Source organism: Chlorocebus sabaeus, chromosome 16, assembly GCF_047675955.1.
Source record: "Chlorocebus sabaeus isolate Y175 chromosome 16, mChlSab1.0.hap1, whole genome shotgun sequence".
Classification (NCBI taxonomy): Eukaryota; Metazoa; Chordata; class Mammalia; order Primates; family Cercopithecidae; genus Chlorocebus; species Chlorocebus sabaeus.
Genome location: NC_132919.1, coordinates 10,850,500 through 10,878,059, shown reverse-complemented (window position 1 = coordinate 10,878,059; position 27,560 = coordinate 10,850,500). Strand labels below are relative to the sequence as shown.

The following is a 27,560-nucleotide window of genomic DNA, read 5'->3' as shown; positions in this document are numbered from 1 at the left end:
TTCAAGAAAGCTATTGCATATTCTGTCCCATATGACTGATAATGAAGGGCCATTAACTTCTCTTTTGTGATTTTGGACTCAAGTAGAAGAGGTTGGGTGAGCCAGATTAAATTAATTAAAAAGTGCACACATTCAAATACACACTTTATTTACATGCATTTGCACCACCATTCTTATCACCCCAAATCTTGCAGTTACCACTGAGGACCAACTGAAGTGAGACCTACATCGTTGGATCAATTTGCAGCTTGAGAATAATATGGATTTCCACTAATCTACTCTTTTTGTTATTTTGTTTATTCCTTTTTGACACTTGTGCTCACCTTCTGCAGACAGCTCCTACGTGTTCTTTCCTCTGTGTATTTGTCATTTATTAAATGATACACTCATTCATTCTTTAGACACCAGTTGGGTACCTTTTATGTTTTATACTAGAACCAAAAAGACGAATAAAATGCAATTCTCCTCTGTGGCTGTGACACTGGTGTTGGTTTCACGAATGTTCTTTCTGCCAAGTAAACATGATTCTAACTGGTAGATGCTGTGTTGTTTGTCATGCAAATGTGATTTCACTTTGAACAGGATTTCGAATTGATGATTGAAGTCGTTTTTCATCGTGAAAGCATTACATGCGCATGTGCACACACACAATATTTTCTTCACCCTCAAATGCAGGCATTCTGCCAAACACTGATGGGGATGGCCATCTTCTTTTGAAATTAATTAAAAACACTTATAATTAAATAAATTGGATTCATAGCAATACTTTTCATAATGCCAGTATTAACTTTCATGGTTTGGCTCGTCTTCCTTTCATTTCATTTCTTTTCAGCATCATTTTATGCTTGGAGGCTCTGGAATGACAGAAAAGCCAGAATATCAATAGCCAACATTTAAGAAGCACTCATTTGTTTGCCAGGCACTGTTCTTAACACTTTGTACGAACTGCATCATCTAATCCTCACAAGGACCCTAGCAGGTATATAATGTGTTATCTCTGCTGAATGGAGGAGGAAACTGAGACACACAGAGTTTAACTTGCTCAAGGCCACGTAACTAGTGATTTGTTAGAAGTGAGATTCAAAACCACATTGCCTGACCCCAGAGTCCATTTCTTGGCTGTTATGCTACAATACATCACAAAGCAAAACTGAACACTGCCAATGCAAAGGCTGAAGGAAATAGAAGCCCCCAGACAGGCAGAATTGAAAGATTTCTCCTTAACGTGAGCAGAAAACTGAAATGAGCATAATTTGAGATAGGGCTGAAGCTTACTCGAAAGTTATTCTTACTCGTCAAAAGAAAATGCTTCTCCATGCACAAGCACGCTTACTGCAATTATATACACCATATGAACCTATGTATAAACATCCCATGTTATAGGTATTTTTAAACTATAAAATTTAGAAATCAAATAGCAAAGAATATAAAATTTAAAAACTACAATTACTAACATAAACTTCATTGGCTGGGGACATCTTGCTGAAACTAAACTGCCATATCCAGTGTGACAATGGTCCCAATTGCCACAGGAAGGTCCTTTTGAGCCCACACATCTAGATTGCCTTGTGCTGTATGATAACTCCATCTTCCCACTGGCCTTCTTGACTGAGTATCAGGAAAACTTTGTTCACATAGAGAGCCAAGGCACCACTTGGCCTCACTTGCTGGAAGTGCCTCCGTTTTGTATAAAAGTATACTGTCCTTCTTTACCTAATAATCTACAAAATGAAAGAAACACTACTTATGGGGGCATTGAAATTGCATTGCTCTGAGAAAGGGAAAAAATGCAGTAAAATGGGTTTTGCTCAAGTTCTCATCACGCTTATGTTATTGCATGTTGTGCACAGTTTTTACAAGCTTTGTTATCTGGTTTCTCAGTTGACAGCAGATTGGAAGCAGCAGATTAGAAGAAGGGAGAGATATCACCATAGGCATGAAGATTAAAAATCACGGCAAATGCCAGCAGAGAACGAGAGAGAACAATGTCAATCAATAGAATCATTTAGCGTCAGCCCAAATTGCTTCAAATACAACTGGTCCCATTATAGAACAATGCAATTAACTGACACTCCCAGTGATGACTGAGTCATACAGGAAAGCTTAAACGGTTTCCTTCATACTATGTAAGATGTCAGAAAATGTAAAATGCATGTGTGAAAGATATTCATTAAAAATGATTAAAATAAGAAATAATTTTAATGTTTTAAAGGGTAAGCCCTCCAAACTGGTCCATTCAAAACAGACCAATTCTTGCAACATTGTAATTATGGGGAACTGTTAAAATTATAATGTCTCATCTTCACGTGTTCTTTCTTATGTTAGAATGTAAAGAACTTGAGAACAGGGGCTCAAGACATGTTTCTGGCCTCTACCATATCTGAAATAGACTATTGTTCACAGTGGAAACCACGTGACATCATCATCATAATCACTATGTATTTTCTCAGGCTTCACACTCATAGTAAGTCTACAGAGTGGGCTGGTTCACCCTACATGGTATCTGTGTGACCTGTCCACCTTGCTAGACTGAACTACATTTCCCAGAATCCCCTTCATGGTGTTTCTGGATTGGGTTGACTTTCACGCCAGATTTGGAACACAAAAGTGAAGTGGGGCCATTTTGTTTTTGTGCTTAGGCAGTTCTTGCTGATCTGCTGGCTAACCTCGTTGACCTGGGGTAACAGTCAAGCCCACAGCTGCTCCACCTTCCCCTGGATACAACTTTAGTTTCTCTATTTCCTCAGCTAGGTGTATGTTTAGCTCTTTGATGAAGAATGTCAGCTTCTCTTGCAGGACACCCACTACATGGAAGTTGGAAGCAATGAGAATTGACACAAGTTCCGATTGGTCCTTGAAGGCTCTCATTCATGCCCATGCATCCCAACTTGCCCTTCCTCTTCTCCACCTTATATCCACTTTTGCTTCCCAACTGCCTGCCCTGAACGCTTCAGGAACCAGCATCAGTCACAAAGACAGGAGCTTTGCAGACAGTGTTTAACAAGCACCCATAATTGTATAAGGCCAAATCTCCTAGTTCTGCTTCTCTGATTGAATCCTAACTGATGAACCCCTTTTTATAGGTTAGGAAAGTAAGACTCAGAGAGGGTAAGTAACTTGTCTAAAGCCTAAAAGCAAGGGAAGGGGTAGAGCTGGCCTTAGAACTCAATCTGACTCTAACACTTGTGTTCTTAGTTATTAGGCTTTATGGCCTAATATGAATTTGTTAAATAAATGAATTCAAATAAATATAATACCTGAAGTGGAGCTTCGAAGTCAGGAGGTCATTTTAATTTCTTGAGTGCCTACTTGGTGCCCAGAGACAAGTCCTGGCATTGGGCAAACCAGCAGCTCTAGAATCCACTTTATGAACTATCACCACGGGCTCTTTCAATCCCATCTATGACTCAACAGCCACCAGTCAAATCTAGCTAGAGCTACAAGCACAGCTTTCTCCATTGAAAACACTTTTAAAAGCTTCCTCACAGACACAACTGTCTAGTGGAATATGAAGGCAAAGATAAACATGCATACATTAGTGTCAGACAGGTCTCTAGGGCAGTGATTTTATTTTCTATTCAATGTGTTTCAGTTAGTGAAATACATGACGAGTCATTTCTACTTAAAGTAACAATAGAGAAGATTAATCCAGACACGCCATATCTTCTGAATAGAGGCATGCAATTTGCATACACCAATGTTTCTAAACTCTAAAAAACATCATGACATTTACTTTTACTTAGGATTTTAAAATAGAGATATACCTCAGTCATCCTGCTTTGGGAATTTCTAATGTCATGGTAAATGTTTTGATCCAGAAGTCAGAAAATCTGGGGTCTAATCCCGGATGTACCATTAATAAAGAGCTTTGTAACCCTGGGCAAAGCACTTCCTTTCTCTGGGCCTTAGTTGGCATATCTGTAAAAGAAGGCTTTCAACTACCCTCACAGGCTTTCTGACTCTTTGCAACATCTTTCAGTTTGACTGTTATTAGCATTTGCCATTTAGGCATAGAACAATCAAACATTAACTTAAAGTTTCATAATATGTGTTCCTTGCAGGAAGTATGTAAGAATCAAATAAAAACAATTTCATCATACATAAATCCAATCCCAAAGTAATAAGAATACTGACTCTTCACTTGAGTCTGAATATCCAAAAATTGCTCCTCTACCAACTTTACAGGATCTTTTTCTGGAAAACTGAATAAGATCCTATCAGTTTATTTTATTTTAAATGGTAATTTTTTAAAAATTTGAGATGGGGTCTTACTAGGTCGTCCAGGCTAGTCTTGAATTCTTGGGTTCAAGTAATCTTCCCACCTCAGCCTCCTGAGTATCTGCACGTGCCACAGTGCCCAGCCCCTATTTGAACACTGAACTTCAAGGAAGGCTCAGGAAAGGCAGGAAATAAAAGAGATGTCAATCTGTAATTTGAAGATGGAATTTTAAGTCTTTTGAGGTGGTCCGACTTCTGAAATTTTACTAATGGTTTCTTCTTATGAATCTGACAGATGGCAGAACTGTGAGTCTCTGTAAGAAACCATGAGAAATACAAAGTGTGATTTCTACCTTTGAGAAGTGTATGGTCATGTGGAATATGTATTAATGAAATAAGATCTTAAGAGTTAGAAGGGTCCCTAAAAGTGGTCTAATTCAGTTGTTCTCAAACTTTTACTTGTGTTGGAATCACCTAGACGTCTTGCTAAAACACAGATTTCTGAGCCCTACTCCTGAGTTTCTGATTCAGTAGGTCTGGGAGGAGCTCAAAATTTTTAATTTCTAATAAATTATCATGTAATGTTGATAGTGCTGGTCCTCTGGAGGTCATACTGTGAGAACCACTAGTCTTAGAAGCTTCTCCTTCGCCTTCCCGTGCTCATGAACCTCACATAGAGACTGTAAACATTCCAAAACTGCCTACTCATGCTTTTCTTACCTGGCCCTAAACTCTTAAAAGTTTTGCAAGAAACCACCCACTAGAATACACAAAATAAAGAGTGTTTTTTATTAACGCGTTTCCTATAGGGGTTTTATTTTTCATGGTTTGGGTCCATACATTTCCTATTAAGTTGTGCCAAAATGTATAAGGTTTCTAGATTGCTTCCAATATTGAATTACTGTTCCTTTTAGGGGTCTGCTTCAGTTAAGATTGAACCCCATGTTTTCTACCTTATAAACCTTTTGAACCTGATACAGCTCAAGTATTTTCTACCAAACTTCGTGTGGGAGAGTTTACAGTTCCTTCTGTGGTTGAATAGCTTTTTCCAAAGTGAATCCCAAACCCACCTCACCCTTGGTGCCAGTTCTCCCACTTGAGCATCATGGATGAAGTCTTTACCCTATGCTGCTTAGAAGTTTTTTCAACATCCACAGGCAGCTATCATGTCCTCTCATAGACACATCAAGCTCTCTCTTGTCTGTTTTTATCACCTCTGGCTATGTCTTCACCCCTGATCCTGAGTTCATAGAGGTTTCAGTGTAGACTCAGACTTAAGGCTAATTTTTGTCCACCAATTCAAAAGTATTTACTCATTATTTCCTACATGACAAGTCTGATGCAAGTTTTAGATAGAGATGAGTAACAGATTCCACATCAACCTTCATGGGGTTCACAGTCTCAAGGGGAAAACCCAAATATGTTTTATACTGTCCTTTCAGAACTTTTATTCCTTTCTTGTTGAACATATTACATTTTTCTATATACTTTGTGTTGAACATATTACACTTTTCTATACACTTTGCCATCTAAATAATTCAATTTCTCCAAGCATTTTGCATTATTTTATCTAAAAAGATTATGATCATCTTATGTGAACTCACTCATTTATTTTACTCAATATCTACTTATTATGATATATTGAGATTCACTCAGTAGTGAAGGAAAAATAGATGGTAAGCTCCGTGGACAAATCCTTTAAGAGCTTAGAGTAGGGTAGATCAGGTGAATTACAAAACTGTGTTGGTTTTAAAATATGTTCCAAGCTGGGTGTGGTGGTGTGTGTCTGTAATTCCAGCTACTTGGGAGGCTGAGGTGCAAGGATTGCTTGAACCCAGAAGTTCCAGGCTGCAGTGAGTCCTGATCATGCCACTCTGCTCCAGCTTGGGCAACAGAGCAAGACCCTGTCTCTAAAGCAAAACAATACAAAACAAAATATCCTACACATTTTTTGACACGATTCCCATTAAGAATTAGGGTCAGTGTCCCATCCTCTTGAATCATGTGTCACATGTCACAGGCCTGTGACAGCTTTGACTACAAGAATACAACAGCAGTTTTATTCCATCTTCCAAAGCCATATCATAAAAATCAATGCAACTGCTCTTTGTTCACTAGAACGTTCATACTTGAAACTGATCCCATATAAGAAGTCTTATACTACCCTGAGGCTTCTATATTGTGAGGGAGGTCAGGCTGTGTGTAGAATACCTGCGCAGGAATTCCAATTGAGGTAGGCCCAGCTGAGGTCCTAGTTGATAGCCAATATCGACTGCCGTGCACGTTTAGCGAAGACAGCTCCAGGTAACTCCAGCCCCAGCTATTGAGCCTTCCCAACTGGACCCAGATACCTTAGAACAAAGACAAGCCATTCCTGCTGGGGCTGGGTCAGAGAATTTGTGAGCACAGCATAACAGCTGTTTTATGTCACTAAGTGGTGGGTAGTTTGTTATGCAGCAATAGTGCATTCAGCCTTTCTAGCATTGCTATAAGGAAATGCCTGAAGCTGAGTAATTTATAAAGAAAAGATGTTTAATTGGCTCACAATTCTGCAGGCTATACAAGCATGGCGCCAGCATCTGCCTGACTTCTGGGGGTATGGGGTGGGGAAGGGGGCCTCAGGGAGCTTTCACTCATGGCAAAAGGTGAAGCAGGAGCAGACATGTCATGTGGTGAAAGCAGGAACAAGGACGAGGGAGTGGAGGTGTCACACATTTAAACAAACAGATCTCGAGATAACTCACTCACTGTCATAAGAACAGCACCAAGCCACGAGGGATCTGTCCCCATGGCCCAAACACCTCCCACCAGGCCTTACATTCAACATTGGGGATTACAATTCAACATGAGACTATGGTGGGACATCCAACCAGCATCAAATAGTAGCCAAAACAAAAACATACAACCGTGTCTGTTTTCATTAATCTTTATCCTTAAAAGCTAGAATCAGAGTTTTTCCATGTTTTCAAAATCCCTATCCCTAATGCTTTTCTACTTCTATTTGCTATCTTATAATGACCTCTCTCCCTTTTTCTCTTTCTTTTTTTGAGAGCAGAAATTGTTTTTTATTATTATTTCTTTCTTTCTTCTTTTTTTTTTTTTTTTTTTTAATGGAGTGTCACTCTTGTTGCCCTGGCTGGAGTGCAATGGCACAATCCCGGCTCACTGCAACCTCCGCCTCCCAGGTTCAAGTGATTCTCCTGCCTCATCCTCCCAAGTAGCTGGGATTACAGGCATTCCCCACCATGCCTAGCTAATTTTATATTTTTAGTAGAGACAGAGTTTCACCATGTTGGTCAGGCTGGTCTTGAACTCCTGACTTTAGGTGATCCACCTGCCTTGGCCTCCCAAAGTGCTGGGATTACAGGCATGAGCCACCACGCCCGACCTCTTTTTTGTATTATTTATTTCAATAGCTTTTGGGGACCAGGTTTTTTTGGTTACATGGATAAGTTCTTTAGTGGTGATTTCTGAGATTGTGATACACCCATCACCCAGGCAGTGTACGCTGTACCCAGTGTGTAGTCTTTTTTCCCTCATCTCCCTCCCACCCTTCCCTGAATCCCCAAAGTCCATTACATTACTTATCCCTTTGCATCATCATAGCTTAGCTCCCACTTATAAGTGAGAACGTACAATAGTTGGTTTTGCATTCCTGAGTTACTTCACTTAGAATAATGGTCTCTAACTCCATTCAGATTGCTGTAAATGTCATAATTTCATTCCTCGTTATGACCGAGTAGTATTCCGTGGTGTATATATACCACACTTTCTTTATCCATTCATTGGTAGGTGGGCATTTAGGCTGGTTTTATATTTTTGCAATTGTGTATTGTGCTGCTATAAACATGTGTGTATAAGACTCTTTTTCATATAATGAATTCTTTTCCTTTGGGTAGATACCCAGTAGTGGGATTGCTGGATTGAATGGTAGTCTCTGTCTTTCTTGAGCATGCGTGATAACCACTCTTATCTACAAATATACCTAGTTTTCCCCAACCTTCGCTCGATCCTGTTGCCTCCTCCAGCTTTTGCCAAACTAGGCAGTAAACATGCTACAGCAACAAAACACAGAGTAAATTACATTATAATTATTACACCTATAAGAATCTGCCCATGGTAAAAAGATTTCCAACCCCACGGATGACCTGCTTGTTTCAAACAGTATTTGTAAAACAAGTTTTACAGTCCCCTGGAGAAATGACTCTGTCTTATGTATCAAACAAGTGATCACAAGGTAATTTAAAGACTCTATGATTCTAGCCTGATTGCAAGTATTCTGTCTGAGAAAACGGAAATGAGTTATCCCTTTTCAGGGGGTGACAATCTGAGTGACCACTTTCTAGTCTGAGTTAAGATGCTTTCAACTATGCTTTCAGATTAAACCTATATGACAACCTAACAACGTTTTTCTGTTTCATTCCAAGTGTGCAATGCTTCCCATATTAATGGATATCAGATGAAAAATCTCATGTTGGAGTGAGATCACCACTAGAATCCTGTTAGCATGTTAGCTAAAACCTGAAGACCCTACAGCTATCACTGGCTAGTCAGTGAAGAAACTGTGATTAAGAGGAAGGCAGAATTCAGCATCAGCATGCCCCAAGGGTTATGAAGCCATAGGAATGAGTCAGTGGGGGAGAAGGTGGTAGAAATACTCACTTCCATCCACACAGTTGGAGTTGTGGTCAGAATGTGGAAGAGGGACTCCACAAAGGTTCTGGAAGAGGACTCAGTCAGAGAACTGTGATTCAATGAGAGAAAGGGCAGAACCACAATGGATGAAATCCTTTTTCCCTGACACATACAATGTTAGTGGCTACCGACTAACCAGAATCAGTGTCAAGGGAAAACAAAACTCACTCCGATGTTGAAAGCTATGGTGACAGAGAAAATAAAACCTAGGCAGAATGCGGTGACTCAAGCCTGTAATGGGAGGTTGAGGTGGGTAGATCACGAGGTCGGGAGATTGAGACAATCTTGGCCAACATGGTGAAACCCCGTCTCTACTAAAAATACAAACATTAGCTGGGTGTGGTGGCGCATGCCTGTAGTCCCAGTCACTTGGGAGGCTGAGGCAGGAGAATCTCTTGAACCAGGGAGTCGGAGGTTGCAGTGAGCCAAGATTGCGCCACTGCACTACAGCCTGGCGACAGAGTGAGACTCCATCTCAAAAAAGAAAGAAAAAAAGAGAAAAGAAAAGAAAACCTGAGAAGAGCTTAAAGGCCAGGTGACAAAAAAAAAAGAAAATCAATGTCTGCAACAGGGTAAAAATTGACAAAATTTATAAGCCCTTGCGGATGTAGAACCTTTGATCCCAATGTCACATAAATCCACAAGATTTATACATATGCGTGTACACAATTTTGATCATAGTCATATTTTTTCAGGTGAATACATATATCAAATTGTATACTATAAATATGTGCAGGTTTTCACATAGCAATTATACCTCAATACATTGCAAAAAAGAAAGAAAAAATCCACAGATTGGACAAAAAACCACGCAACTCTTGTTTATTAAGATACTTTCTGCATCTAAAGATATAGCTGCACCCTGGCCCCCACTGTTTACCAGCTCCCAAGCATATCCCTCAATTCTAGAGAAAAACAGAAAATAATTAGCACCAGGCTCCATCTCAATCTTCCTTCTAAATGATTAGACAGGATTTCCTTAAAGATAAGACATTCTCCTGTCTCTCTGACATTTGGTTGAAATATTGAAAGGAAAGCATACCTAGCAGAGAGGGCTTGGCACATTCAGTTCTATATTTTTGTCAGGAAAAAGAGACAGGCATCTTGCTATAGACGTAGTGTGATTTATAGCAACAAGAACTTGAAAAAGTGGGTTGTCTTCTTTTTAGAGTTAAAGGCCTCTTCCAATTAACAGTTAGCATGGCTTGTTTTTGAAGAGTTAGAGAAAGGGAGGTGGTGGTTGTAAACATTGTGTACCTGTTAGGAATGGAAGACAATGTGTTTGGAGTTTTCGGCTGTTCCCTGGTTTGCAAGCCAGGAGGACTGTCACAGACAAGATACACAGTCAGCAGAGACAGATGTGCTTAGGAGAATTGAAATTCCAACATTCACTCAAAACTAAGCTCCCACACAGACCACCAAACCAAAGATAAAGGAAGTGTTCAAGTCTCCTCACTCAATTAGTTCATTTATAAACATTTACTGAGCAGTCTGTTAGATGCCAAGAACAAAGAAGGGATAATAGAGACGAATAAAACACATCCTTGACAACTTAGAATTCATATGCTAACTAGGAAGACAGAAGAATAAGCAATTAAAACACAACTTACCAAGTGCTGAAATAGAGATATGTATAAGGTACAATAGGAGAAATAATTCTGGCTGGAGAAACCCAAAAGTATCTGGCATGGAAAAGAACCACTAAGCCAGGCATTCAAGGAGTAGAAAGTGGAAGGGTGAAAAATGTATATTGACATATTCCAGGCATAGGAAAGAGCACTGAGTCAACACATGAAGGGCTATATGTCTGTTCTGGGTTATATGTGGATTAACACCTCACAAATGAAAATTTGAACACTAGGAAGTTCTGTGTGTCAAGTATAAGACTGTTGGTGGCAGTTATGGAAGATGCGGAGTTTCTTCATCAATGCAATGGGGCAATGGGAATGTCACGGTTAACTACCTTGGTAGACCAGGGCATGGCAGCTGCAGCAAACAACAGGCTGGAGGCTGCAGCACACACTCCCCCAACCCCCACCACACACACACACACACACACACGCACACACTCCACAGAACACTATGGCTCATCCAGCTATGGTGGGCCAGGAACACGACAATCTGACAACCAGGATGGATGCCCAGCTCAGTGGCTTTGCCACAGAAAAGACACTACTCATTCATGAAATTGCCTTTCTACTCCGTGACTGTAGATCTCTCTCCAGTCCTCCGACTGCCCTCAAACTTAAGACCTTAGTGAGATGATCTCAGAAGAACCCACTCATCTATTTTGGGGAACAAATTCTAGACGCAGATAGAAGCTTTATTGTTCAGATATGAAAAAACAGAAGCCAAATAAAATGAGATACATGAGGAGATCCTAAACACAGATGGGTAGTATACTATTTCCATAGCAATAGAAGAGCATTCTTTTTTTAAGAGATTTACTGCAGGAAGCAGACATAAATTTTAGATGTTTGTCTTGTATTGTCAACAGTATTAAAACAAAAGACAATGCAGTGAGATCAAAAGGCAGCTGTTAAGAAGGAATTATGAAAAGGGAACTAGATGAGATAAGTGAAAAACATTAATATTAAACATGTGAAAAGAGACTTTTTAACGTATAAAAAGAGTTAAGAAAAGAATCAACAGTGCAAAAAAAAAAAAAAAAATTACATCAGCAATGTTATCAGCAACTCACCCACAATCAAGAGGAAAAAGAAAAAGAAAACACATTCATGAAAGGGATGATGCTCCAAGTAGATAACAGAAAAGAGAGAGCCAAAGTGTATATTAACAGTGTATTTGATGGGGAGAAAAGTAGAAATTGAGCAGAAGCAAATAAAATTATCCTAAAACTGAACACCTAAACTTGCAGATCAAAAGGCTTCGATAAATGGCTGGGCACGGTGGCTCACACCTATAATCCCAGCACTTTGGGAGGCTGAGACGGGCAGATCACCTGAGGTCAGGAGTTTGAGACCAGCCTGACCAATGTGGTGAAATCCCGTCTCTACTAAAAATACAAAAATTAGCTGGGCGTGGTGGTGGGTAATCCCAGTAGTAGTTCCTGTAATCCCAACTACTCTGGATGCTGAGGCAGGAGAATTGCTTGAACCTTGGAGGCTGAAGTTGCAGTGAGCCGAGATCGCACCGTTGCACTTCAGCCAGGGCAACAAGAAAAAAAAAAAAAAAAAAAAAAAAGGCTTCAATAAACATTAGATAGAGTTTCTACTAGATAGAGCTATGCCTTGAACTTGAGGATAAAGTATAATAAGATAGATTTAACAAGTTGCCTATATTTCTATTTCTTTTCTTTTCTTTTTTTTTCTTTTTTTTTTTGAGATGGAGTTTCACTCTGTCTCCCAGGCTTGAGTGCAGTGGTGCTATCTTGCCTCACTGCAAACTCCACCTCCTGGGTCCCCATTCAAGCAATTCTCCTGCCTCTGCCTCCGTAGTAGCTGGGATTACAGGTGCACGTCACCATGCCCAGCTAATTTTTGTATTTTTAGTAGAGATGCGGTTTCACCATGTTGGACAGGATGGTCTTGAACTCCGGAACTCATGATCTGCCTGCCTCAGCCTCCTAAAGTGCTGGCATTACAAGCGTGAGCCACTGCGCCCGGCCCTACCTTTCTATTTTATAAAAACAGATTAACTTCAAGATTATCCTCTATAATGTTAAATGGCAAAAGACATCAACAACATTTATGAAGGAAAGAGAATGAGATCAAAACATTCCGTAGATACCTGTTTTAGTTAAAATGCTTCTATTGCAAGAGACAGAAGCCCTGAGGATGAGGAACAAAGTAGTCTGATGGCAATCACCCAACTATCCCATAGAATGCGAGAGAAGCTCCCCAAAGAATGAGGGGAAAAGGAGATGAGAAATCATGCCAAAAGAACACAGCCACAGCTACCACATTCCACTCTCTTCGGTCTTATGTTCTGACACTCAAGCGCCCTTTTTTCTTTTTATTCATTTCTACAAAGTGTTCTCAGCCAATATGATGCTATAATATGAGGTATAATCAAAACACTCACATACCTTTTCCTCAGAGGAAGACAATGCAGCATTTCATCTGGCCACTGCATCCACCTGCAAATCCATCTGGAAGATGAGCATCCCTCTCATTCAAGGTCATGTGTGGTCCCCCAACCTGGTGCAACTTGAGACCCAAGGATAGATTTAGCCACACTTGACAAACCCGATGTTACAGTGATAGTGAGAAAATAGGATTAACACACTAGTAACCCCAATTTAGAAAAGGGAAGGAGAGGGATTGACTTTGGTGGCCAAAGGGTCATAACTGCTCCTGCAGAGGAGAAACAGAAGGGTTTCCTGCCTGATGGTGAAAGAAGTCCTCGGTCAGTCCATTGGGCTGCCTGTTTTCTGCTCTCTTGGCTATCATGGCCCATTTCTGAGTGGGGTGCAAAGGAGAAAAGATAACAACACCTGCTTAACAATGCATTTCTCTAGGCCAGGTGACACAGACCTGGGGATCTTAGAAGAGATAAATAATCATGGCCCTGTTAGCCAGGCTCGGAATTTCTCTCCTTGTACAGTCCCCTTAAAACTTAATTAACGGTTGATCAATTTGAGTGCTGAACGCTCTGGATAACAATCCCTCATCTCCATGAGTGCCAGGATCTCTGCATGTGAGTTCTACTGAGATGCTGTTTCTGGCTTTTAGCAACAGGCCAGAGTCCTCCTCCCATTGAGGCCTGGAACCAAACCTTATAGCTTCACTTGCGGCTGCTGCCTGTGACCATCACCACGTGCTCAGGCAGAATTACTGTCCTCTTTGTCCCCATGTGGGGGGAAGGTTTTGGCTCTGATGAAAAAACAGACAGGACTGATGTGGTTTCTCATGCCTGAAGTCCCAGAATTTTGGGAGGCCAGTGGGCAGATCACTTAAGCCTAGAAATTCAAGACCAGCTTGGGCAACATAACAGAACACCGTCTCTACAAAAAAAAAAAATACAAATTTCTCTGAGCATGGTAGTGTGCACCTGTAGTCCCAGCTACTTGGAAGGCTGAGGTGGGACAATCAATTGAGCCCTGGAGGTAGAGACTGCAGTGAGCTGTGATCACACCACTGCACTCCAGCCTTGGTGACAGAGCAAGACTCCATGTCTACTTTAAAAAAAAAAAAAAGAATAGACAGCAAAAGTTATTTAGGAGGGACTTGGTACACCTTCAAGTGTTGTAATCTTATTTCTCAATGAGTTTCTGTGGTAGGCTGCTTCTAAGATTACCTCCAGTGAGCACCACCTCCTAATATTCACACCAGCTTGTTGAGCATGACCTGGACTTATTGACAGGTTTCTAAGACGTTGGGTTATAAAAAGACTGTGGCTTCTGTCTTGGGCACCTCTTCTTTTGCTCTCTCCTCAATCTTTCACCCTGGAGAAGCCAGCTATCATGTTATGGGACAACCAAGTCAAGAAGCCCGTGTAGCAAGGAATCCAGTCTGCCCGTCACATGAGACAGCTTAGAAGCAAATACTCCCTCTACGCCAAGGAGAGTCTTCAGATGAGAACACAGCTCCAGCCAACACCCTGAGTGTAGCTTTGTGAGAGGGAACTGTGAGCCAGGGTCACTTATCTATGCTTTGCTGGAATTCCTATCCCACAGACACTGGACAGGAATCAACGTTTGTTGTCTTAAGCCACTACATTTCAGGGTAATTTGCTACGCGATGACAGATAAGTAATGCAATTTCTCATTCTCGCTCTCCTTCCTTGCATTAACTTGAATTTCATGCAAAGAATTTGTTAGGCTGTGTGATGATATGACTGCCTACTATCTTAGACAGCTGATTGCAGCACACCACAGTTACATGATATTCTTTTTCTGCCTTCAGACAGGTAGCTGAAACTAAAATTTGGTAATTTATTCAAAATATTTATTAGTGTACCAAGAAAAGAAAGAAAAAGGCCACCTACTTCAGCATTGTGATATCTTTCTTTTTTGGTGTTTTTTGTTGTTGTTTGTTTGTTTGAAGATCTTGTTGCTTACCAACATTCTGACATCTTTCTAAAGCTGCAGTTTCAATATGCACCGTGGACAAAGTCATAAGATGGAAAGAGCTTCAGCTCTACAGGTAACAGCTTAACCAGTTGCTTCACTATTACCTAATAAACATTTCCAAATCCTCAGCCAGGATTGGGAACATTCTCACCACCTTGGAAACCACCTCAACTTAGCCCATTAGGTTTGTAACACACTTAGATCAGCCTAAACAGAAAAAAGTGGCGTGAATTTATCAACTCAGGTAACTGGAAAACTCTGGGATGAATCTTTAGGTACAGTTAAATTCAGAGGCTCAAATGATGACATCCACCATGAGACCTTTCCGTCCACCTCTCACTTTGGCTCTGCTTGGCTGCAGCAGACAGAGTCTCCCAATATAACAGGCATGATGTCTCCTGACTGCTCCTACTAACACACTTCTTAGTATAACCTCAGGGAAAATAGAACTTCTCCAATAACATGCTAGCAATCCCTGTGGTTAAGGATGGGGTTCTCAAGAAAAAATAACAAGATAAATTTTTGTAAAAGCACTTGACAAAATGAGGCAGAGAGTCTGGCGGGAAAACAGAAACTGTAACACTCCACTCTTGCTACTCAAACTGTGGTCCACTGATCAGCAGTATCAGCATCAACTGGGAGCATGTCAGAAATGCGAATGTAGCATCTCAGCCTGCACCCAGATCTTCTCAATTAGTCTGCACTTAACAAGTTCCCCAGCTAATTCACACTACAGTTCAGGGTGCTGCATTTATACCACCCAAGTGGCCATCTGAGTAAGAATGCAATGGAAAAAATGCTCATAGGCCAGAAGGTAGAAAGTATAACACCATCTATCCTCTCTGAAAGAAGATATTCAAAGGTGTCCGGCCATTTGGGATATAAATAAAGAATCCAAGAATGAGGATGCTGAGATTCAAAAGGACAAACTGAGCTTTTAAACCATTTAAAAATAGAATTATGACCAACAGGATGTCTGTTAAGCTACTTGCTCTCTGAGCCTCAATTTCCTCACCTATAAAAGGAAAGAGATGTTCCATCAGAAATCGTCAGAGCTGGCTGTACATTAGAATCATCCGGGTAGTCTTACAATACCCCTGTCGGGTCCCATTCAAACACTTAAACCAGAATCTCCAATGATGAGGAAGACCTGGGATACCACAGTTTTCTAAACTCCCAGATGGTTTTAACAAGGGTCCTTGTCTTCATTAAGGTCACACCAGAGTGATGTCCGAGAAAAGGCTAAGAACTAGCTCTAGTGTTGTTTTCATTAAAGCATCCTAGATTCCACCATCTCTATGTTGTAGCTTGTCCTCATGACTGGGCAGTGGGCAGATTCTTTAACTCTTTATAATGCACAATGTTCTTTAAGGAGCTTATATCATACTAAGGGCAAGGGCTTTTGTTCTCAGGTTCTTCATGGGTTTCTGTGTGCAACCTTGGGGAGAGAATCTGAGATCTTCCTCCAATCTGAGCATTGAGTGGCATCAAGATTGCAGAGGAACAAGGAAGGTGCTATGTATTACAAAGGGAGAATTTGGAGTGCTCTAGAGGTGGGGAGAATGGAGAGGCAATCCAGGAAGGAATAGAAGGAAGAGTAGAGATGGGGAAAAGTGAAGATAGGAAGGCTGTCTTTGGGGTGACTCCTCCCCGTGAGTGCCACATTTTAAGGAAATATACAACATGGTTGGTGGGAGTGTATTTCTTGTGGAGATCAAAAGAGGGGCTGAAATTAATGACGTTCAGGGGCAGCGGATAGAGTAAACAGGGGTAGCATCTGCAGATGAGGTTATCAGACTTTGAAAGGAGCCTAGGCTATGACCTGCAAAAGTACTTTGGGAAGAGAGCAAAACTCACTGCTGTCAGGCTATTGCACCCAGTCCTCCAAGGGCAATGGATCCCCCCTTGTTTCTTCTTTGAATGAACTCATCTTGGCTCTACTCAGCCTCCTTCACACTGTCATTCATTCTTTTATGTGGCAGCTGTGGAGATGCAGCTGGGGACACAGTGGAATGAAAAAACAGACAGGTTATGGGACTTCCTGTCCAGTGGTAAGGAAGAAACCATCGCAGTATGAAGCTCATCATTCCAAACTAAGGTAAATGCTGTGAGGTGAAGGAATGTGGCTTTGAGAGAGCAGATAACAAAGGAATCCATGATCCACAGGGTGGTCCGAGAAGGTTTTCATGACAGAATGATGTTTCAGTTTAGATCAGAAGGAAGGTGTGAGCGGGGGTCACGCTGTGGAGTTCGCTCTTTATCATAAGATCAATGGGAAACTTTGAAGGGTTCTATGCAGAGGGTGAAAAGATTGTTCTGCAGTATGGAAAGCACATTGGAGGGTTCAGAGTAGAGGTGGAGAAACCAATTAGGAGTCTCTATCAGTGGAGTCCAGCCAAGGCTAATGGTGGCTTGGATCCTAGCAGTAGCAGTGGAGATGGAAAGACATGATTAAGTTTGAGAGATACTTGGGCGGTAAAACTGCAAAGACTTGGTGCTAAGTCCAACATAGGAAGTGAGTGAGAAAGAGTTTTCCTGGTTTTCTGGCTAGCACCACCGGGTGGATGGTAGTGCAGTTCAGAGGCAAGGCTGGTATGAACCTCATCACAGATGATTTACCTCTCCTATGACACTATTTACAGGAGAGTCAGCTATAGTCAGATTAAGAGACGGAAACCTCCTAAGGAACAATTATGCCCTTCTCTGTGCATCCTATCTTGGAAATAGATACCCACAAAGCTACATCTCCCAATGTCAGTCATTCATTAAAAATAAGAACTGGTAATATGTTTTCTGAGGGATTTTCTTGGAGCCTCAGAACTTCTAGCTAATCAAAGAGAGACCATTATTTTGCTCATCCATCACTTAGTCCAGGCTGTGATGGTTTACAAGACCAGGACTGCACCCTCTGGAAAGGTACAAATAGTTTCCTACATGGTAAAGCCTTCTAGCCCTTGGCTGCATCATCGTCTACCTTCGAAAGATGCACATCAGGAAAATAGAAGTTTAACACCCAACTCTTTGTCTCTCTGTGAAGGGTGTTAAGGTCCTCCTCAGTCAAGCCACCAGAAAGAGCAGAATTGCACTGGCTCTGCTCCTTATTGGTGCTGTTGCTGACCCTCTCAGGCCTCTCCCCTCTTGGGAATGCAGACAAGGAGATCTGTGGTGTGAGTTAAGGGAAAGGCCACCCTGGTATGTAGTTCCATGCTTGGCTCTGTTTCCAACAGTTTGCATCCCTCTGGGCAGACCACCTCATTTCTTTAAGTACTAATTTCCCTAGCTACAAAACGAAGACCATGTTTTGTGCTTTACAGTTTTGCTGTAAGGTGCACAAGGGTTGACATCATTTATTATGCCCTCCTTGAAGTATTTTCCTCTTTTGGCTTCCAGGAGCCATTACTCTACTGATTTTCCTCCTATATGACAGGCTGCTGCTTCTAAATCTTCTTTGCTGATTTCCACCTTCCTTCTTAACCTTTAAAATTTGAAGTTCCCTATGGCTAATAAGTCCTTGCACTGCTTTTCTTCCCCCTCCTCATTCACTTCCTGGTGATCTCACTTGGTCCTATGACTTTAAACATTTTTTTCTACCCCAAGTCCATATCTTCAGCTCCATTAATTACCCAGTTGCTTTCTCCCATATCTCCATTTATCTATTAAGCCTAATATGTTTTAACCTGAACCCTTAATTCTTTGCCACACATTATTTCTCCACTTATTTTCCCACCTCCTTGATAGAAGTTGTTCATCCAGTTTTACTGAGGCCAGAAACATAGGGGTGGTCCATGGGCCTCTCTTTCCTCATCCCCTAAGTGCAGCCTGTGAGCAATTACTATCAGCTCTACCCTCATGGTACATCTTGAATTCATTGCTTCCCCTGATCTCCAGGGTTCCATCCTATCCAATGGACTACTATCTTTCTTGGACTTCTGCAATGGGCCTACTAAATGAACTCTCTTTTTCCATTGCCATATGCCCTCCATTCTTCCCCCAGAAGTCAGAGTTATCTTTTTTTTTTTCTTTTTTTTAATGAAGTCTCACTCTGTCGCCAGGTTGGAGTGCAGTGGCACGATCTTGGCTCACTGCAACCTCTGCCTCTCGGGTTCAAGCAATTTTCCTGCCTCACCCTCTTGAGTAACTGGGACTACAGGCGCACACCACCACGCTCAGCTAATTTTTGTATTTTTAGTAGAGACGAGATTTCGCCGTGTTAGCCAGAATGGTCTCAATCTCTTGACCTCATGATCTGCCTGCCTCGGCCTCCCATAGTGCTGGGGTTACAGGCGTGGGCCACTGTGCCTGGCCAGTTATCTTTCTAAATCATGAACCAGATGATGTCACCACCTACTTGGCATTCTACAGTGCATTTCAACCCCACTTAGACCAACTCCAAAGTCTGCTTATGACCTAGAAGACCCCCGACTCACCCCTCTGGCCCCACTCCTGTCCCTCTCCCCTACTCATCAAGCTCAGCCACACTGGCCTCCTCGCTGTTCTTCGAATGTCCCAAGTGCCTTCCTGCCTTTGGGCTTTCCTGCAGGGTGTCTCCTCCTCCTGTAGGTCATGGCTGCCTTCGTTGCATCATTCAGGTCTCTTTTCAGCACTGCTTCCTCAAAGAGGTCTCCTTAACCCTTTTTTAAAACACTTGTCCCCCATCACCATTTATCAACCTACTTTGTTTTATTGTTCTTCAGAGCATGTATCACTTTCTGAGGTAATTATTCTTAATTACTTAAATCTCTGTTAGTCTCCCCTATAAAAATATAAGATCACATGAGCAGGGACTATGCCTATCTCATTCACTGCTGTCTCCAGTCCTCCAGTACCCAGAACAGTGTCTAGCACATAATAGGTGTTCAATAAACATGTTTTGAATGGTTATATGAATAAGTGAATAAGCAACTGAATGAATGAGTGCCTAATTTTAAGGAGGTTAATTAAGGAAGAAAACACCTGTAGAACTTAAAGAGCATACAAAGGAAAACACGGGCTATCTGAAAACATTACGTAAATTTTGGAGCAAGTTGAGAAAGATTAGGGGTGTTAACTGAAAAATCGTGAATGTTCACAAACTTGGCAAGGAGAGCTTTAGTTCTTATAAAAGGTTATAGCCTGCGAGATGACCATTTTGACAGGCTGGGAAGCATAGTCTCCAATCAAAGCCCAGAAGCAGGCAAATTCGAGGGAGAGAGAGGAAGGGTTTAACAGGAATTTTAAGCTGAACAGGTTGGCCAAACGTACACGTTGAACAGGATATAGGAGGCGCTATGTTCATGAAGGGGTCCTGATGTATGTATGTTGAACAAAATTGCATGTTACATACAAGCCATGGCCACCTTGGAGTAGAGATTAAACATTTCAGTGAATTACAATTAGGCCCTGCCTGTCAAAAGGTCTTTTCGGGACACAAAGGCACTCCAATGTGCAGCCTTTGTAAACTAGCCAGAGCTCAGTCCATGGTCGGTGGTCTTCGTAGCTAGAGAAAGTTACTGAAATTAGTCTCTTGTCCAATCAAAGCTTTAGTCATGGCTGGCAGAACAGGGGGTCATATAGTCAGCATCTGTGAGCTGGATGCATTGTCATTGTTTTAATATTACTTACCTTGAGGCCATTGCTTGTTTAACTGCTAGAGAAAAAGAAAATCCCCTGGGAAGTTAGAACACAGTTTATTCTTTGAGTGTAAGATACATGACTTAACTCTTGCCTGGCATGGCCTTAGGTCTTGTTTGTAGTTTGGTATCTTATTGCCACAAAGAGTCCATTCTGTCAGTCCCGTGATCTCTAGTTTAACATTAGTGCTGGTCATTTGTTATGTCTAAACTGCAAAAGAGAAGATATATAACGAGGTGCGTCTTACCTCCTGTCTTTTCATGGCCAGGAACTCAGTTTTTAAGGTTTCCCTGGGATCCGTTTGACCAAGAGGGAATTTGTCCCATCAGTTGGGGGCTTAGAATTTTATTTTTAGTTTTCCAGTGGGGAGAAGACTGGGAAGAAAAAAAAAAGAAAAGCAATTGCAATTTCCAAAAATAAAGTTAAGGATTTACAGTGCTTTGTTGAAAGAAAAGAGAGTAAGACAAGAACAAAGAATAAGGATATTGGGCTTAAATACTTCCTGAGATTGCAGAAATCCTAAAGTGAGAATGTATATAACACAATCAGAAGAAAGGCCTCCTGAAAGGGTAAAGTGCATTATGGAAATGCAGAGGGAGAAAGAAGAGATAGAAAATAATAAAAATATGTAATTTTTGATTTTACAAAAAGCCATGCTGTCCTTAACTGTATGTTTCTGTAAGTGGTTTTGGTTTTCCTGGTGGTAATAAAGGAACTGCAGATACTATACTTACACTATGGAAATTCATTTTTCAATTTTTGAAAGGCCCGTGAGAAGTGAATGCAGTAATAGCTGTGAAAGTAGAATGAGTTCTAGAATGAAAGATATTGTTGTGAAAGGAATATAAAGCGTCACTGCTAGGATGTAAGGGTTGACTTTGTGGAACCTGCTCAGAATTCCAGGTGGCCCGGAGTCCAGAGCTGGGAGCAAACCCAGAACTCCAGGTAAGTGAGGCGGCCAGTGATGACTTGCTGATGTTATGGCCAGGGGGAAGTGTGACAAGGAAGAGACAGAGATGTACCCCCGGAGAACCCCTAGCCCTCTGGGATGCTCAGAGCTAATCTGACTTAAAGTAGGAATATTTTTTCCATGCTATCTCACTTATCCAAGAAGCCACCACTTTGTCAGTATTGATTGTGAACCATGCAAGTGAGCAGATGCAGACGGGTGGAGGCAGGGCTGAAACCCAGAAAACACCTACAAAGGGATTTGCTGTTCTTGAACAACCAGCAGATGACACTATATCCCTCTCCCCAATATTAAAAGCAATAAAAGCTCCTGCCAGAAAAATGGTTTCTACCCTTGACCTACATCATCCCCTCCTAGAGATAGGAGAAAGCTATACTTCTTGCCTTCTCCAACTTTTGGCATTGAACTCTGAAATGCACAGCCAGCAGCCTTCTGGAAGTGAAGCTTGAGAGTTCAACAGCAGTGGTGAAGGTGCTTTGAAGAGGGGCTCTTTGAGGCCTGGGATTCTGCAATGCAGAAGTCAGTGATCCATTCCCCTTGTCCATCCTGTGCATCTATAGAGCAGTCTGAACACAGAGCTACATCAGAAACACCAGTCCTGATACCTCTTCCTGCTGGGAGAGAGAAGGAGTCACTCTTTGACCCCAACAAGTGGCCCCTAGGACATGCCCTGCCAGGGGTTAGGTTAGGACAAGGAGAGAAGGCCCAGCCTCTGTCATGTTGGCACTTTTCCTCCACTTGTGTTTTGGAAGCAGTGCCCGGGCAGCCTCTCTCACCCATACATAGAGTGATGCCCTGCTTTCTCTGTCCCCTCCTGCATCCCTAGAACACACACCTACTTCCCTGCTGCAGCTCCTATGGGCTCAGCCTCCCAACTTCAGCAGAGGCTGGGACTCAGAGACTAAAGTTGCTTCCTGCTGGAACATGAGGTAACCTCATGTCCTCATTCAAACTCTCAAGGCCAACGCTAGAGGCAAAGTTCCACCATATGTCACTTTCCCAAGCCTGACAGCTTTTCTAGACAAGTTTCCAGGATGGGCAAATGAAACAGCAGTCACACCTCCACTTAAGTCCTGAGACAACATTTACAACTTACTCTGTGCTCTCTTCCCTGAGACCAGAAGTTTCCTCAGGTCTGCTCTGCTTGGGAAAAGAACATCAGTGGGCCCAGGAAGATGCCTCATTTTTCTGTGTGCTAGGACTCTTCTGGAGATATAACCGGAAATCTCTCCAGTGTTGCAGAAGCAGCCATGCTTAACCAGAAGGGCAACTTTTAATTCTGCGGCACGGTTTATAGGGTTATTTTAGATGCTTACGGCAGGTGAGAGGGTCAGTTGATATTTTTGCCTTTATTTTAAATATCTTGTTAGTCTGGAGCCTGTATCAGTCAGAATACGTTAGGTCTATGCTGCATTAACAAATGACTCTCCAAATGTCAATAAGTTCAACAATAAAAGTGGATTTCTTGCACATGCTATGTGTCCACTGAAGACGGTAGAAGGCTCGGTTCATTGGAGTCACTCAGGGACTCAAGCTGATGATGGAGCCACCATATTTAACCTTCTGGGTCACCATATCAAAAGGGAAGATACGTCAAGAGGGTCTCAGATCAACAATTAAATGCTCCAATCTGAAAAGCAAACCGTGTTACTTATGTTCACAGCACATTGGTCAAAACTAATCATTTGGATGCATTTGACCACAGGGGAGCCAGGAAGTATAGCCAGGAGCCAGGGTGCAGCCACCCTGCACCAGATGTGGAGAGAACTGCAAATGTTTGGAAAACAGCACCAATGATAACTACAACGTTTCTGGGGTTAGGATGACAGATCAGGCGTGCCCAGCCCTTCAGGGAAAACAAACAAACAAACAAAAACAAAACAAAAAACAACAATACACTTTGCTTCAGGCTCAGAAGCAGGCTTTCATCCCTTACTATTAAATTTGAACCCAGGAGAGCCCTGTGATTATTCCAACGGGAGGATCAAGAGAGCACGTGGTGGCCAAAAGGTCCTCTGCAAGACACAGTTTGTTACCCTCTGTGGACATTTATTGAGCAACAACATTTACCATGACGGATGGCTCCTAGTAGCATGACATTTCAATGTTTATTGATTCTCTAGTGTGCTAGACAGGACTCGGGACATGCTCAGAGCTGGGCATGTGGCCATATGGCCAGCTTCAGTGCATAAAGTGGGGTTGACAGATGCCCCTGAACCCAGCCCACTAAGGGTACATCATCCTCCTCCTTCCTGCAGGACACATGTGAAGCCTTAAAGTTCAGTTCTCCCCCGATTAAAGGCCAGGCTGCCTCGGCCCACAGGGATGAGTCCTGTGTCCAGCTCTTCTCTTGTTTCTCTTCAAATTTACACTAAGGGTTTCTTGTCTTGCTCACTTTTCAGTTGTATGATGAATGTCAGTGGCAACAGGTACAAAGCCTCCTATCTGTCCCTCCCCAGTACACTTTGCCAGGACCCGGAAGCATGTGTCAATTCTGATTGCTGTCCGTGGTCCCAACTCTCTCAGATCCCTCAAGAACCTCCTGGGGACCAAAAGCATAATTCTAGCAAAAGCTCTGTATGGAATTCTCCCTTCTTTCTGAGCCAATGTCAAGGAGTGAGGGAAACAAAAGTACAGTGGAGTGTGGTGTGCTGATGTCATGCTGGCTTTGAGAGGGAAAACCAGGAGCTCTGGAGAACCTAGGCTGCAGTAGGGAGGGCTGTTTGTGATCTCGCATGGGTCAGGGATGTGAGTTCCCCAGGAGGAGAGCTGCCATTGGGCAAGAATGACACAAGGACTCAAAAGGGGTCTTGAGGGGCCTCATACAGGAAGAAGCTGGTACCACATATTGGACCCCTGGAAACCATGCCAAAGCTAGCCTGGCCACCTTGCTGTGGGGCATCTGAGAGAAGGGGTAGCAGTGTGCCATTCCTAAGATCACACAGCCAGTTATCAGGAATCCTGGCCCAGCACCCCTGGCACTGCATGCCAGATGGGAATGGCAATGGTTACAGACTCCAGACAGCCAAGACACAGCTGAGCCATCACCGGACCTGTCATCAGAGAAGTGCCTGACAGGGAAGCCACTGAGAGGTCATCACTCAACTTCTTAAGGATTCTGAAGGCTACAGGTGCCCCAGGGCCATGGAGGAATAGAAGCAAAATGTTGATTATTCCTTTTGTAAGATTCATCCTACCTTGATTTATCATTCAGGCTCTGCAGGGAGCTTCAATTAAAAGTCAGGTTTTACTACTTGCATATGGTTGACAATAAATAGTAAGTCTTTTTTTTTTTTTTTTTAAAGAGAGAGGGGGGTCTCACTCTGTTGCCCAGGCTGGAGTGCAGTAATGTCATCCTAGCTCACTGAAGCCCTGAACTCCTGATTTCTGGGCTCAAGCAATCCTCCTGCCTTGGCTTCCCAAAGTCCAGGGATTCCAGGCACTGGCCACCATACCTGGTCATTAAGTTATCATTTTTTTACCTTGATAATGTTTTGTCAAACATTCTATTTGTAAGGACTCTTTGAGTTGTGACACAAATTGCATTAAGAAGGAAAAAAGTGAATTATTAGCCAAATAAACTAATAGTCAAAGATGTACCTTGATTCAGGTATCAACTGTTGGCATCAGGAAACTCTCTTTCTCCCTCTCTTCTCTGCTTTCCTTTGTTTTTCCTTCATTCTCATGAAGCTGACTCTTCTCATGAAGTGGCAACATAGCTGGTAACAGGACCAGATACTCATGTTTACAACCCAGCACCACCCACAGAAAAGTGGCAGCTCAGAAAACGTCCCATGATTGACCCTCAGTGGCCCAGCCTGGGTTATTTTTCCATCCCAAGCCAACAACTGTGGCCAGACAATGCAGTGGAATTGACCAGCTGCCCATAACTAGAACTGGGTGGTGGGGGCTCATCCTTCCTCAAACGCCAAGGATTTTTCTAGTCCTGGCAGGGGACTGGTTGCTAACGAAAATGAGGTTGCTGTTCCTGGAGGCAGAATGCATGGGTAAGCAGGCAGAAGGGACAGCCACTCACTGCAAACCCCTGCTAATCTTCCTTGTGTCTTGTTTTTAAATGCTGTGCTGCATCTTGCTTCCTCCCTAAGCAGCCATCAGTTACTGCTATTAAAGGGCTGTTTAGTTTAATTCAGTAAGTTTATTATTGGATCTGAAGAGGATGAACCCAAACAAAACGCTGACTGTCCCCTCCTGAGTTCCTCTTCTGCGCTCTTTGCTGCTCAAAAAACAAGTCAAGAGAAAAAGTGAGCATCCCTATAGGGCTAAATTTCTGTTCCCTACGAGCGGGATTCTAGTGATTTTAGGAGGACATGGAGATCCCATAAACTACAGGACAGACTCAACTGAGGTTTTTAAAGCCTTCCAGTTGTTGGTAAAATATGGTTACTTTGTCCAAATTGTCTTCATTCAAATTAAGTTTCCGCTTACCTAGTTGTTTACAGAAACCCTCACAAATGAGATTAACATTAAAAAACAAAGAAGAAAAGACAACAAGATAATTAAGTCTGATTTCTCCAGAGCAGTTGTTGACAGCCCTGGAAAAGTGCCAAAGCTAATTGACTGAAGATATTTCCCATGCAGTTAATTGCAAATGGTCATTGAAAGCCCTTGAAATTAACTCAGGTTCCCTCAACCGAAGTGTGGAGAAGGGATTTACAAGTGTGAAGGAGACTGGGGCTTTAAACAGGAACCCACCAGGGACATCGGCTCTTCCTGTCCCAGACAAGATGAGACTCGGCAGACTAACGTCAAATCTCATCACTCCTCTGGGCCTCGGTCTTCTGCTCTGTAAAATGGCCATAGTGGGTAGGGGTGGGGTGGTCTTGTCAGAGCAGGATGACCTGACCGTCTGTGATCTCAAGCTTTGACCACGTGCAAGGCCTCTGCTGGGATTGACAGGGACAAAAACAAAACAAAACAAAACAAAACAAAAGCCTCATTCTTCAAGTCACATTTCAAACCTGTAATGGGGGACTTTAAAAAAAAAACAAAAAAAAGTCAGAGTGAAAAGTAGAGAGGCACTGGTCACAGGGTAGGTCGGAGGGAAGATGCATTACTGGTCAGGAAGAACAAGAGAACCAAGGAAGATCTGGGAAGGTTCCCAAGTGGGATGTCTTGAAGAGTAAGATTCAGGTGCATAAGGGTGTGGGGACCAGCCCGAGTTGAGCCACATGTGCGTGGTGTGTGTGGGAGCCCACAGGGTGGGGAATCCTGCGGGAATTGGGACCCTCTGGCTCAGGAGGCAGACATGTGCTTCAGGGCACAAAGCAGCTTGGTGACCAGGTCTTCCTGCAGCCCCTTCCATGGAGTGTTTTCTGATCTCCACCCTAGTGCTTGACTGTCAGCTCTGCTCTCCTCTGCCTCAGGACAGCTGATTGCTCTTCACCCTCACAATGTCAGCATCCCCGTGGCTGCTTCTGCCTCGTGATAGATGTGCATTGTCCCCTCTCTCTGCATTTTTTATTTTCCTTTGGCACCTGTTAACCTAAAAAAAAAAAAAAAAATGTATAGATTTGGAAAAGAGAGGGGAGACTATTTCTTGTGAGTGATTACATCCTGCAAGGTGGTCATCCGGTAGGCTGGGAAATACAGCCACCAGCCAAGACCAGAGACAAGCATTTCAAAGCAGTAGGGGTTAGGGCAGGAGCTTTATGCTGACTGGGTTACCTGAACATACATATTCAACAGGTTATAGGAGAGGCTATGAATATTCATAAAGGTGGTCCCCACACATGCATATTGAACAAGCATGCATGTAACATATGACCCATGTTCACCTTAGGGTGGAGACTTAATATTTCCATATATGACAATTAGGCATAATATGTCATAAAGTCTTTTCAGGACATGAAGGCACTCAACTGCACAGCCTCTGTAAACCGGCCAGAACCAGTCCATGGTTGGTGGTGGTCTTCTTATCTGGAGAAAGTTCCTGAAATCAGTCTCTTGTCCAACCGAAGCTGTAGTCATGGCTGGTGGAACAGGGGATCAGTCAGTGTCCGTGGGCTGGATGAA

The 27,560-nt window shown here is 42.5% G+C and overlaps 1 long non-coding RNA gene across 2 annotated transcripts; it reads right to left on the bottom strand.

Annotated features, from left to right (window-relative positions):
- Positions 1 to 27,560, bottom strand: LOC103242394 (uncharacterized). Of its 2 annotated transcripts, XR_012088743.1 has the most exons (6): positions 27,323 to 27,560; positions 26,241 to 27,030; positions 25,128 to 25,246; positions 20,805 to 20,931; positions 12,962 to 13,082; positions 1 to 854 (listed from the first exon to the last, which is right to left on the bottom strand). It is a non-coding gene; the product is annotated as an uncharacterized lncRNA (long non-coding RNA). The 2 variants fall into 2 exon arrangements; XR_012088744.1 differs by lacking the exons at positions 1 to 854; positions 12,962 to 13,082; positions 20,805 to 20,931 and adding exons at positions 21,839 to 22,141; positions 22,624 to 23,157.